This window comes from Phyllobates terribilis, unplaced genomic scaffold, assembly GCF_046119375.1.
Source record: "Phyllobates terribilis strain yellow unplaced genomic scaffold, ASM4611937v1 Scaffold_5__5_contigs__length_657084704, whole genome shotgun sequence".
Lineage (NCBI taxonomy): Eukaryota > Metazoa > Chordata > Amphibia > Anura > Dendrobatidae > Phyllobates > Phyllobates terribilis.
In genome coordinates, this window is record NW_027362765.1 from 640044214 (window position 1) to 640059489 (window position 15276).

Sequence of the window (15276 nt, forward strand, 5' to 3'; positions counted from 1 at the left end):
ACATAACCTCGAACAGCCGAATTTTTCTCAAATTGTTCGTGTTCGCCGAACGGCTCGAACACCGCCCAAAACAGCTCGAATTTGAGATTGGCGAACAGTTCGAGTAGAACAACGCTCATCTCTAGTGGGAAGCTCACTGTGCTACAATGCGGCCTAGCTGGCCGGGCCAACCACCGTCTGCCACATCTTGTGCATCCGCGGCCTCTTCATCCTCTGTGACTGGGGGGACAGCAGTCACACCTGTTTTGGGCCGCAGACCTGCCACCTCTTTACCCGCAACAGCCAGCGTGATTGGCAGGTCATCATTTTCTTTGGAGGTGGAAACACCAGCTGGTGTTGAGCACTGTCCAACGTCGATAGCACCACCTTTGGATCAAGGCAACCTAACATGTCCGCCTGCATCTTCCTCACAGACCGGCAGTTTGTCAGGGACACCCTTCTCAACCCCGTCTAAGCACAACAGCCAGCCGTCGGTCCCTCAGATGTGGACAAGTAAAAGACCATTTCCTCCTAGCCATGAGAAAGCTAAGAGGTTGAATTTCACCATCTGCAAGCTCTTGGCTACAGAAATGCTGCCTTTCCGCCTGGTGGACACAGAGGATTTTCGAAACCTTATGTCCGTCGCAGTGCCCCAGTACCAGATGCCCATTCGGCACTACTTCTCAAAGAAAGGTGTGCCTGCGCTCCACCAGCATGTCGCACACAACATCACCGCTTCTTTGAGAAACTCTGTGTGTGACAGGGTGCATTTCACCACAGACACTTGGACGAGTAGGCATGGACAGGAGAGTTACATGTCGCTGACTGGGCACTGGGTAACTATGGTGACAGCAGGACAAGGGGCTGCTGTCCAAGTCTTGCCGTCCCCACGAGTTGTGCGTCAATCCTCTTTATCTCAAAGTTCCTCCACTGCTTCTGCCTCCTCAACCTCCTCTCGGTCCTCCACCTGCACCCAAAGCTTGTCTGGTCATGCCACAAGCTTTCTAACTGTGCAGAAGGGATCCTGCACACCTCCTTACTATGCTGGCAGCAGGGCTCAACGCCATCCAGCGGTTTTTACTTTGAAATGTCTGGGAAATGTGAGTCACACAGCTGAGGAGTTGTGGTCAGCTCTGGAGAACCAGTTTCATGAATGGTTGTCTCCATTCATGAAACGAGGGACCTGAAACGAGGGAAGGCCGTGTGCAACAATGCTGCAAACCTCGGTGCAGTCCTTTGCCGCGGCAAAGTCACACACGTGCCTTGTTTGGCTCACGTGTTGAACCTGGTTGTCTAGCAATTTTTAGCCCACTATCCCGGACTAGATGGCCTTCTGCAGAGGGCACGGTCGCTGTGTGCTCAATTCCGCCGTTCGCATCCCGCAGCTCAGCGACTTACATCTCTACAGAAGTCGCTGGGCCTGCCACTTCACCGGCTAAAATGCGATGTGCCTACCCGGTGGAATTCAACTCTGCACATGTTGCAGCGACTGTGGCAGCACCGACAAGCCTTGGTGCAATACGTTGTGATGTATAGCCTGGGCCAACGAGATCCAGAGGTGGGGCAAATCACGCTGGAGGAGTGGTCTCAGATCAGGGTCCTATGCACCCTTCTGCAGAGTTTTGAAATGGCGACGAAGATGTTTAGTGCTGACGATGCCATTATCAGCATGACTATTCCGGTGATTTACATGCTGGAGCACATGTTAAACAGAATTCGGAGTCAGGTGGTGGCACAAGAGGAGGTGAAGGAAGTAGAGGAGGAGGAGTTGTATGCAGAAGGGCTAACATCTGCAAGGTCCAGACGGTCGGCAGCACCAAGGCAGCATGCATGTGAGGGTGGGGGAGATGGTTTTACCAGGGCGCATGGTAGCAGCCAAACTAGTGAGGAAGGTGCAGGAGCCCAGGAAGAAGTGGAGGACAAACTGATGGAAGACTCATGAGATGAGGGAGACCTTGATCACATTTCTGTTGTGCGAGGTTGGGGGGAGAGGGCAGAGGAAGGAAGCATGATTGTTACTTCGCCACCAACACAAGAACTTGATGCTCCTGGATGCGCAAGACACATGAGTGCCTTCTTGCTGCACTACCTGCAACATGACCCTCGAATTGTGAGAATTAGAAATAATCCTGACTACTGGGTTGCCACACTGTTAGATCCCCGGTACAAAAGTAAATTTGCAGAAATTATTCCTGCCATAGAAAGCGATGCACGCATGCAGGAGTATCAGCAGAGACTGTTGCAGAATCTTACATGTGCTTTTCCCCAAAACACTAGTGGTGCACGTCGTGAATCTCACAGTTCCAACTTGCCACCCGTGGGACCGTCGAGTGTTCAGCACTCAAAACTTAACAGAAACACAGTATCTGCTGGTAACATCAATTTTGCAGAATCATTTCACCACTTTTTTAGCCCATCCTTTGCAAGGCCACAGGAGACAAGAAGTCTGACACATAGTCAACGCCTTGAGACGATGGTACAAGAGTATCTCCAAGTAAACATTGAAGCCATGACTGTGTCACTGGACCCTTGCTCCTTTTGGGCTTTCAATCTGGATAAATGGCCGGAGCTCGCCACTTACGCCTTGGAGATCTTGTCATGCCCCGCAGCCTGCGTTCTGTCTGAACGTGTATTCAGCGCTGCTGGTGGTGTGCTGACAGATAAGCGCACGAGGCTCTCCACTGATAATGTAGACAGACTCACATTCATAAAGATGAACAAATCATGGATCCGAAACGACTTTTCTACCCCTGTGTCATCATGGAGAGAGTAAAAGCTTGATGATTTGTTAAAATCACCTCACCAACCGTTTTAAGCTTTCAAATTACTAATCATGTTTATCTGTATCTTGGCTGGAAAATAATTTGGGCCTTGTAGCAGTGTGCAGTACTGATTCTATTAGGCCATCTATACTAAACTCCACCAGATTTAAAATTACTAATCATGTTTATCTGTATCTTGGCTGGAAAATAATTTGGGCTTTGTAGCAGTGTGCAGTACTCATTCTATTAGGCCATCTATACTAAGCTCCACCAGATTTTAACTTAATAATAATTTTTAGCTGCATCTAGCCTGGAAAATAATTTTGGGGCTCCTAGATGCGCAAGACACATGAGTGCCTTCTTGCTGCAATACCTGCAACATGACCCTCAGATTGTCAGAATTCGAAGTAATCCTGACTACTGGGTTGCCACACTCTTAGATCCCCCACACTCTTCTATCAACCTTTTCATTTTAATAAAGAACAAAAAATGGTCATTTTTGAAATTATAAGCATTAGCAGGTTATTAGAAACTGAAATCAAACAGTTTTCAACTCAAAACTTTATTCTAGGTGATGTTACATTTGCACATAGGACCCCTTTTTCGAAAGGAGCTTCTGAACTCTCTCGTCCATTGAATTTGTCAGGGTTTGGATTGTTTCTGCTTCAATTCTTTTGCATGAGGACAGAATACCCTCCCAGAGATGTTGCTTAGATGTGAACTGCCTCCCGCCATCATAGACACTCCTTTTGATGATGCTCCAGAGGTTCTGAATGGGGTTGAGGTCAGGGGAGCATTGGGGTCACACCATAAGTTTGTCCCCTTTTATGCCCATATCAGCCAGAGATGCAGATGTGTTATGTGCAGCATGAGACGGTGCATTATCATGCATGAAAATGATGTTGCTGTGGAATACACGGTTCTTCTTCTTGAACCATGGCAGGAAGTGCTGTTTGAGAAACTCCACATACATTATGGAGTTCATCTTTACCCCTTCAGGGATCCTAAAGGGGCCGACAATCTCTCTCACCATAATTCCAGCCCAAAACATTACTCCACCTCCTCCTTGTTGGCGCTGTAGCCGTGTTTGCGTGGGGTGTCCATCATCCAGCCATCCTCCACTCTATCCATCTGGACCATCGAGCGTTGCACGGCACTCATCCGTGAACAAAACAGTTTTGAAGTCAGTCTTCATGTATTGTTTAGCCCACTGGAGCCGTTTCTGCTTGTGTGCAGTGGATAGAGGAGGTCGACAGGATGGCTTACGCACAGGAACAAACTTCTGAAGGACTCTGCATCTTGTTGTTCGGAAGACGTTGGAGGCACCAGCAGCTTCAAAAACTTGTCTGCTGCTATGACAAGGCTTTTTTGTCGCTGCTCTTTTAACCTGACGTAATTGCCTGTAGGAAAGAGTCCTCAATTTTCCTTTATCAGCACGCACACGTGTGTACTGTGAATCAGCTACATACTTCTTGATTGTGCGATGATCAGGATGAAGTGTCTTGGCAATGTTGATTGTAGTCATGCCTTGACCTAAACACTCCACAATCTGTTGCTTCTCAGCAGCCGACACATCCTTTTTCTTTCCCATTTTGGCAGAAAATGTAGGCTGCTTAATAATGTGGGACAGCCTTCTTAAGTAGTCTTGCCTTTCATTGGACACACCTGCCAAACTAATTAGCACAGGTGTCTGCAATTGCTTACAGTGATATAAAGAGCCCTGACACACATCACCATCAATGAGTTTAACTGACAAACAAAAAAATTCTTCTCTTATCACTCCTAAACACTTTTTGCATAATTATTTGGAACACAGTGTACATGTGCTTTTCCACAAAACAACAGTGGTTCACGTAGTGAATCTTAAAGTTTTAACTTGCCAACCGTGGTGTGTATGGAGTTGTTCAATAAAGGGCCCAAAATTAAGATAACATAGATGGGAGAGGTCTCTATGAATACGAATTCCTAGGTATTTGATAACCTGTGAGGGCCAGGCAAAGGGAAAGTTGGACTGGATGGAATCCTGTATGGATTTGGGGAGGGAGACATCGAGGGCCTCAGACTTCGCTGCATTGATTTTAAAATTTGACCATGTAACAAAGTGATCTATTTCAGCCATAACAGCAGGGATGGATATATCTGATTGAGTGAAATATACTAGGACATCATCAGCAAATGCAGAGCACTTGTACTCGGTGCCTCCCACCTCAATCCACCTAATATTGGGGTTATGGCGAATTGATGAGAGCAAGTGCTCCATCACTAGGATGTATAAGAGAGGGGACAGAGGACATCCCTGCCTTGTCCCATTGGTGATTATGAAAGGTGATGAAAATGTTCCATTTATCTTCAGCCTAGGTGACGTATTGCGATACAGGGCCATGATTTTGCCTATAAAAGGGTCCCCTAGACCCCTACCCAAAGCTTTTTAAGAGAATAATATATGGCGTGCCAGGAGACTCTATGGAATGCTTTCTCAGCATCCAACGAGAGTATCTAATTACAAATTTTTAACTGCATCTAGCCCAGGAAATACTTTGTGCCTAGTAGCAGTGTCTGCTAGTCAGCGGATTATCCCAGCTGTTAAGCAAGCTACACCACCTGTAGTTTGGACAATTAATTTTTTCAAAGGAAATGGTTCGGGCCCCCGGGACACTCAGTGAAGAGCATCGGGGAGGCACCCCAAGGCATAGGGGCTGGGACTGGCGGTAGGACGCCTTGCGGTGGACCGCCGAGCTCGATCCTTATAAAAGCTTTTTAACTGCAGCAGCTTTAGTGGACGCTACTGGAGCTGGAATTACGCGGCTGCTGGCATGAGACTTGCCCTCCAATGGATCCTTGTAAAAGGATTTAAAGTGTATTCATTCAAATTAGAGAGACAATTTAAATTAAAAAGATTAGACCTGCCTCCACCGCAGGGGGGCTCGCTCGACCCACCAGCGGACAGGCATCAGTATTGGGAGAGGGGGGCTGGCCGTCAGGGTCCACCGCGGCTCTGGCACAAAGCCGGCGACACGGAGGTCGCACGGGCAGGAACAGACTGGCCGTGTCGGCTTCGCACTTTTTTGGTTTTAGAAGGGCATGACATGCCTATATCTGTGTCTCTCCCTCCTTTTACTCCTCCACCTCTTTTCTTTTCACATGACTATATGTACTTGTCACTTTTCCATGTGTTATTTGTGTCTTCTGAGCAGTTGGTCAGCTTTTGGACACCTTTGAAGGTGTTTTCTATGTGTTTCTATGTGTTTTTGTTTGCCTGCCATTGGTTTTAATGGTGTTCGAAGGTGTTCGACGAACAGTTCGACGAACAGTTCGGCGAACATACGGGTGTTCGACGAACCGAACCGAACTCGAACACTACGGAGGTGGCTCAACACTAGTTACGAAAGCAGACAGCTAAGCATGATAGCACACCCCAGCTGGAGGGGGTTAATGTTGAAACCACTTGGCTAAATTGTATGCAGTGGTTAATAAAGGAAAACAGGGAACTAGACAAGAAAAGGGCATTAGGAAAAGATAATAGCCGAATAGTGGCTTTGTGTAAAACAGTAGAAGTTTTTGATCAGTCCATTGATAGATGTCCTGCAAGACAGCATGTTAATGTGATCACCCAGGGAGGGGCAGTATTCAGAGCAAGATTAGAACAGCTGGATGAAACTCTAAAGCAAGCAGAGATAATACAGAATTATGGGTATGAATATTAGGCTTTGCAATTAGTCATTGATTAGATGGGAGATGTAGCAGAGGAGCAGTAGGTTAACAGGGATAAGATTGACGACTGGAGACTTAGGATAGCAGAATGTGGTGACAAGACATCTTAAAAGCAGGGAGGAAAAGTTTAGGAAAGCGTTTATGGGCCCCAGAAGTTCTCCAGACCCCCCATGGACTTAGACCGCCGTAGCCAGCGGTGAATGACCCTAGGCAGTATCAGCAGTATAATGGGTTAACCCTGTCTCTCAGGAGCCTTCCACTCCAGCAGTTCCCAGCCATTCAGCCTAGAGATCAATGCTATTCAGAGAGGAGATATTCCTCCTTGTCCCTGTTCTTCATTAATGAAGGAGCTGCAGGAGCATGAGGACCTGGACTCTTACTGATGGTCTCTTTGGGGCAGAGGTGGAGGCTATAGGATGGAAAACTTTCTCAGATGAGGAAACTCCGACTGATGAGGTGCTCCCCCTGTTTCCCTTGCCCTCCTTGCCCCTCTTTCCCTTAGGAGGGAGGGAAGACCTTATGTCAGAGGGACAATAGAGGTTCTGCCGTGGGAAGACATTTTCATCGATACCGGAGCCTCAGTTTCAGTAACAGGATACAAATTGCAGTCACCCCCTGGACTGCCTGAGACTACCACTTTGGTAGGATTTGAGGGCTCCTGTATTCAAGCAGAAAAAAGTCTTCCAGTGAACCTGAGACTTCAGGACACAGGGGGATCGAAGAAAAGGGGTCTTTGTTGCAACTTTTGGGTAAATCCACAGTTACGGTCCACTATTTGGGGTACCAATGTTTTGGGAGCAATGTTGTTGATTTGTCTAACAAAGTTCTGTGACAAAACAAAGAAGTAATTATTTTTTCCATAATTGTACCTGTGGAGGGGGAGTTGGAGAGTCACAAATTACCCATTGCCAGTCTAGGTTTATGTACTGACGAAAATGTTGAGAATGATGTTCTAAAAAATGAATTGAAACAAAGGTTGCCTGAATTGTGGGTTTCAAAGAAAACTTATTGTGGATTAATACAAACTCAAGTTAAAGTTGATGATGAAAAGCTATCACCTTTCCAACGCCATTATCGAATTCCTGAGGATGCAATACTTTACATAAGGGTTGTGATCAGTGAATTGGAAAAACAAGGCGTTGTTGTAAATGGTAATTCACCATGAAACCGTCCCATTTTACCTGTGAAAAAGGAAGATGGTAGCTTTGAAAGGGTTGTAGACTTGAGACTTGAAAATAAGTACACTCCCTCAGCTGCTCACCTTGTTGCACCTGTCCTTGAAGTTATGTCACAGCTAAGGAGTGAGTGTAAAGTGTTTTCTTGTTTGGACATTGAAAATGGCTTTTTCTCAGTACCCCTAACACCCAAATCTATACTCCGCTTCGCATTCACCTTTGAGAATGTGCAGTACTTGTTCATGCGGTTGTCCATGGGATTCCACAGTTCCCCTGTCTATTTCCATCAGGCATTGGCTCAGGTTTTAGAACCCTTCAGTTATGGAGACAAAGTCTTACAATATGTGGATGATTTGTTAATTCAAACTGTTAAGGATGTGAATATATTTGTTGAAATAATATATATTAATGCATTTCGATATATTGAAGATATCCAAAATACAAAATGACTTTTACATGCTGTACCATGTCTAGGGACCGCTCCCAGTCCAAAGGCAATATGCATTTGCCTGTGTGGACAGCTAATCTGATTGTTCCGTAACTTGCTAATAGATTTTAATAGCTCGGAACCAATAACAGGCTAATAAAGATAATTGCTTCAAACCCAATAAGGTTAACTTGACCACACTGATTAAACATTGAACTAAAAACACGCTAAACAGTGTCTGACATAAGGAGGCCCGATGGATTGCTGTCTTGGTTACTTTGGCTCAACGTGGCCTAAATGAGAATCTGGGATTTTCATTGTTCCTATAACGATTGGACCTGTGATGCTCTCCTGCTCCCCACTCGTCCGGATAGGTTCTTTAACCTGGTTATGATGTTGTTTTAGTTTGTTGTTCTGTTGTTTTATGATTTTTAATTTTCTCTTCTTTATTCCCCTTCACTTTTTCCGTTATACTGTATAGTGCCTTCACACTAACAAACTTCTGAGTACCTTACTCTGGCCCACCTTGAGACCTTGGAATATGCTACATCTCATTTTAAGGAGCACCAGGAGAAGCGCAATTCCGTATCGGGACTAACTTGACATTTATGTGAAATCTTCACATATCTCTTATTACCTGTATTGGATTGGCCTATCTCACAGGGATACTCCCGTATGTCCCCCCTTTTTCTTGTCAATATAATGAGATGTGGTGCTTGAGTCTTGTTTCCCCCTCTTTCTTTATTGCATAGTTTTCTGCATACTCCGTTTGATTGCCTCTCCCCCCTATCTAACATACCTCCAAGAGATGATTACTCTCCCGTATGTTTGCATGGGAGCTGTGCGCTTGTGCAATGGTCTCCTGCTCTCCCGTGCCCGCGCCTGGCTGTCTCAATGTCCGCGGCTCGCCTCCCCCTTGGGCATGACGGCTTAGACGCGAGCGGCGGGGGGACGGGACTCCGGGCACACGCGCCGATGCGCTCCAATGGGGGTCCCCGCCCCTCATGATCACATGAGGGGTTGTGGGCGTATTTATAGAAGGTCCTGCAGGTGCTCCAGTATACGCGCCTCTTGAGAAAGAGCTTTGTGAAATGCGCGTCGGGGCGCGCTACTCTCATCTATACCAGCGGTGTAGGGGTCTCATTGATGTGCTGACTGTGCGGGCACTGAACCTAGGTGAGTTTTATACATGAGGTTGCACTGATTTATGTGGGATGGGCTGGGCAACGCATGAGACTGCTTCCATTTTTTATTGCAATCTGGTACTATGTGCATTATCAGTCTAGCACTTCGGTTGTATGTCCATTCACCCACCCCGAACCTGTTTACATAATAACTCATGTATATTCAGCCCGGCTGGTGCATCCCCCGTGAGATCCCCTGACTCCTGGCACTATGCACTTTACTTCCCCTGTATTGTAATTTGTATGAAATGACTTTGTATGCACTAGTGTGTATATTGTATTTAATAAAACTATGTTCTTTATGCTGTACAACTCATGTCTTCTCCTTTCTTAAAAAAACATTTGTTATATGAGTAGGCAATAACCGGCCAAGGGTCTGGTACTCATGACCAGACACCACGGACCGGTCAGCTTCATAAGGTGGGCCACTGCTTATTCATTTATGTTCTTCTGTCTTTCCACAGTCTTTCTTTGGCCTAATATGGACTTCGTGCGCGAGACACTACTTGGCTCGCACAATTGAATGAATTATCTAATGATGGGGAAGCGGCGGTGCCGGATTCGGATCTGGAGGTGCGGAAGAGCATTACAAGGTTCAAGACTTTACTTAAACGCAGGACCCGTATCTGGTGGAATCATGCTTTCCTAAATAAATATATTGAGAAGGCATTGATCCCCAGGGGCCTGCGGATACAAATTTTCCCTTCCTTTAATATGGAAGATGATTCCTTTAAGGATAGATGGGAGGCATTGGTTAATACCTGCTCCCTGGGATTCTTAAATCTCCTCAAAGAACACAATGAGAAATCCCTTTGTGAAATGGAAGCGGAAATTGATTTACTTCAGGGCCAAATCAAGAAAGATTTGACCAACGATGCGATTAAAAAATTGAACAAGGAAATTGATTCTGAATGGCAGAAATGGGTAAAAGAGATACAAATGACCAAGGGCAAAAATTTCCAGCGTGATGTTCAGGATAAACAGGCCCAGAAAATATATAGATGGAGATCTCCTATGGAAAGAGTGGGGCAAAGATCCAGAAACAACTCACACTCACGCTCCAGATCCACATCTATTGCCTCAGGCACCTCTAATGAGGATTCTGGAATAATTAATGGCTCGGAGCTCCACGCGGGACCATCTATACAACCACCCGCGCAAACTCAAACCAGACCAAATGGTAGGAGAAAACTTACTACCCCATTTCAGGTGTGTGATTCCCGGGGGGGGGCTCCGTGTTTTTAATTTAACGACACATGGTCTTACCGAGACTCAGATGGAGGTCCTAATTGGGGCCTGTCGTTTGCACCTACAAATGGATTTGATTACTTCACGGCCCTTAAGGACCTCCATCTGTTTGCTCGAAAATTAATACTTAAAAAACTTCATTCCAGGTCGGGTGGTGACCCTAGACTCATGACGGCGACGGAGAGGGAGGCCATACGGGATCTGGAGGATCTCCTTCAGGAGCAGACTATTTCCCATACAGGTGGGTCGCTCCAGACAAGGACTCCGAAATCGACGAGATTCCCTCCCTTGTCTATAAGTCCGGCGGTGGAAATTTTCGTGCAGCTTGTCGCGGCAGATTTCAAACAACTCCCTACGTGGAGGAAGTTTGATAATCTGACCTTCGCGCAGCGCACCATATTATATCAACTTCAATCACTTAGTGACACTGTCATTAAACCGGCCAACAATAGAGGAAATATCGTTTTGTGGCCGTATCTGAAATATGAGAGGGAGGCCTTACGACAGCTGAGAGATAGAGACACATACTCTAGGCTGTCTCATAACCCTACGGGTTCCTTCTCCGCTGCCCTCCAGGGTATCTTGGCCTGTGCCTGCGAGCGGGGTATTATAAATAAGAGGACTGTGGAAGCTTTAACTGTGCGCTTTCCCAAAACAGCTACTTTTTATTTACTTCCTAAAATCCATAAAGACACCGTCAACCCACCTGGACTCCAATCGTGTCTGGTTTGGGAGGTCTCTGTGGTCCTATCTGTGAATATATTGATAGCCATCTGAGACCACTAGTAGAGATTCTCCCATCATATATTAAAGACATGATGGACGTCCTAACCAGGGTTGACGGTGTCATGCTGGAACCTGGGACACTTATGGTCACGGCCGATGTGGTAAATCTGTACACTTGAATCAGTCATGATCTGGGCCTTGCAGAAGTCCGCCTCTTCCTGGGGACCTCCGACCTGGACGGCCCTTCACGCGAGTTTCTCCTTGAGCTCCTCCACTTCGTCCTCTGTCATAACTATTTCCTTTTCAAAGACACGGTGTATCTGCAGCGACGTGGCACGGCAATGGGGGCGGCCTGTGTGCCTTCGTACGCCAACCTCTTCCTGGGCGCCTGGGAGAGGGAGATTTTTGGCGACAAGGGTGCACGGGGAGCAGCTCAGGTCGTGACATGGCTCAGATACATTGATGATGTACTGTTTTTTGGCGGGGGACGGTGGAGGAGCTCGATGAGTTCATGAGACAGCTTAACACGAATACGTGGGGCATCAAACTCACGTATTCCTGTCATCACCAACGTATGGATTTTCTGGAAGTCACTCTGGAGGTGGACTCACACTCCTCCATCCAGACTGACGTATACAGAAAACCCACTGCGGTCAATTCGTTGGTACACGCTGCCTCCGCTCATAAAACGACGATTAGGGCCTTTCCGATTGGACAGTTCCTAAGGGCGAGACGGATATGCTCAACTGACTCTAATTTTGAGAAACAGGCCGCAGATTTGACTGACCGATTCAGACAGAGAGGATACAGTAATCGATCCATCTGCCGTGGCTATGGTAGAGCGCGCAGGACACCCCGCAATCACCTTTTACACCCCGCTCGACGGGCCCGGCCTCAGATCCCTGAGAGGACCCGCTTCATCTCCACATTCAATCATGAGTGGGGATCTATGAGGCAGATCCTCTCCCGACACATTCTTAACACGGAGCCCTCCCTAAGGGATCAGGTGGGGGAATACCCATTGATGACGGCCAGGTGAGCCAGTAATCTTAGGGACCTCCTAGTCTCCAGTCACTACGTCCCTCCTCCATCGAACCCTTTCGGGACACGTGGCCCCATGGTTGGATCTTTTCCTTGTGGTCACTGTGTGGCCTGCGCCAATGTCTCTCGCTGTACGTCTTTTACTCCATCTGACGGCTCCCGCACTTTTAAAATCTTGAAATTTATCTCATGCAGTACAACCCATGTGGTGTACTATGCCACATGGGGCTGTAATAAGATATATGTAGGATTAACAACTAGAGAAATGAGAATGAGAGTGCAGGAGCATGTACGTGACATTGGCGCGGCCAAATCAGTGATGGACCCACGGGAGCTCAAAACGTTACCACGTCACTTCACAGCAGTTCACAACTGCGATCCACGCACCCTTTGTGTATGTGGTATAGACGTGCTGCACTTAGGCTCCCGTGGGGGTAACTCTAAACAGTGTCTGACACAAAAGGAGGCCCGATGGATTGCTGCCTTGGATACTTTGGCTCCACGTGGCCTAAATGAGAATCTGGGATTCCTATAACGATTGGACCTGTGATAATCTCCCGCTCCCCCCTCGTCCGGATAGGTTCTTTTACCTGGTTATGATGTTGTTTTAGTTTGTTGTTCTGTTGTTTTATGATTTTTAATTTTTTCTTGGGGTGGCATTTTTGAAGACCCTGTGTGTTTGATGAGTGCTCATTGTCTTTATTTTCTCTGTTCTATATGGAGTATTGGAATGCGACAATTGTGCCCCTTTATGATGCTGACTTCATAGATGTATGGTATATGGACAGTGTGCACCCTAGGAACAATGTCAATATAATGAGATGTGGTGCTTGAGTCTTGTTTCCCCCTCTTTCTTTATTGCATAGTTTTCTGCATACTCTGTTTGATTGCCTCTCCCCCCTATCTAACATACCTCCAAGAGATGATTACTCTCCCTTATGTTTTCCTGGAAGCTGTGCGCTTGCGCAATGGTCCCCTGCTCTTCCGTGCCCACGTCTGGCTGTCTCAATGACCGCGGCTCGCCTCCGGGGGCGTGCTCACTAGCACGCCCCTGGACGCGTCCCCTTGGGCATGACGGCTTAGGCGCGAGTGGCGGGGGGACGGGACTCCGGGCACACGCGCCGATGCAATCCAATGGGCGTCCCCGCCCCTCATGATCTCATGAGGGGTTGTGGGCGTATTTATAGAAGGTCCTGCAGGTGCTCTAGTATACGAGCCTCTTGAGAAAGAGCTTTGCGAAAGTCGCGTCGGGGCGTTCCACTCTCATCTATACCAGCGGTGTGGGGGTCTCATTGATGTGCTGACTGTGCGGGCACTGAACCTAGGTGAGTTTTATACATGAGGTTGCACTGATTTATGTGGGATGGGCTGGGCAACGCATGAGACTGCTTGCATTTTTTATTGCAATCTGGTACTATGTGCATTAGCAGTCTAGCACTTCGGTTGTATGTCCATACACCCACCCCAAACCTGTTTACATAATAACTCATGTATATTCAGCCCGGCTGGTGCATCCCCCGTGAGATCCCCTGAATCCTGGTACTATGCACTTTACTTCCCTGTATTGTAATTTGTATGAAATGACTTTGTATGTACTTGTGTGTATATTGTATTTAATAAAACTATGTTCTTTATGCTGTACAACTCATGTCTTCTCCTTTCTTAAAAAACCCTTTGAAGAGATGTAGAGGAGGGCCTCATTAAAAAAATGTTTCCATTATAAAGTGTAGCGCTGGCGTCCCTGCCCTCTGCTAGGCAGGGACGCTGTTCCCCTCACCTCTCTGCTCCGTGCCCGGCGTCCTCCTCCCGCTCTGCTGGCAGCGCGCGCTCCTTCCCAGCCACTGTGCTTAGGGCGCGCGCTCTCCCTCCCTCTTAAAGGGGCCGCGCGCGCCGTCCTAAGGAGTCCCCGGCCAATGGCCGGAGGACTTCACCATATATAAGGCACCTCCTCCAAAATGGAGGTGCCCGAGCAATGTTGTTGCACTGTTCACTACTCTGCTTCAGCCCTCAGGTCCCGTTGCCAGTTACCTGCCAGATTCCTGCCAGCTTGCTGTCTTATTCCTGCCTGATTATCTGCTACCTGCCTGCTAGTCTGAGGTCCGACGGTCTGCCTTACTACTCCTGTCAGTCTGTCTAAGGACCAGCCTGTCCGCTCACCTGGGAGCAAACATCTGCTACCTGCCTGCTAGCCTACCTGGAGGCTCCGCCGTCACGTGCTGTGACCACCTGCCTGTCCAGTGACTCCTGCCCACTCACCTGGGAGCGCTCATCTGCTGCCTGTCTGCTAGCCTACCTGGAGGCTCTGCCGTCACGTGCTGTGACCACCCGCCTGTCCAGAGACTTCTGCCCGCTCACCTGGGAGCGCTCATCTGCCGCCTGTCTGTTGGTCTTCCTGGAGGCTCCGCCGTCACATGCTGTGACCACCCGTTCATCCAGAGACTCTCGCCTGCTCACCTGGGAGCTCACGTCTATCATCAGCCGCCACAGGTCGTACCAACCCTTTACCCAGAGACTGCCCCGGTCACTTGCCGTGACCATCTGCCCGTTCATTCAGAGACTGCCCCGGTCACTTGCCGTGACCATCTGCCCATTTATTCAGAGACTGCCCCGGTCACTTGCCGTGACCATCTGCCCGTTCATTCAGAGACTGCCCCGGTCACTTGCCGTGACCATCTGCCCGTTCATCCAGAGACTGCCCCGGTCACTTGCCGTGACCTCCAGCCCGTTCACTCAGAGACTGTCCCGGTCACCTGCTGTGACTTCCTGCCTGTCTTCCCTGGTCGCCACCCGCTCCCTTACAAGGACCGCCCCCTTGTATAGTAGCTCAGAGGTTCTGCCTCCCAGACCCGTTACAGTTTGCTCGGGCCATGGAACCCAGTGGCACCCAAGCTCCCTCGCTCTCGGACCTGTGTCATGAACTGTCCCGTCAAAGGTCCCAACAGGAGTCCATCCTGGGTCACCTGCGGAATGTCAATACTCGCCTGGACACTCTGACTGCTCCACCAGCAACCTCCGCCAGTGCC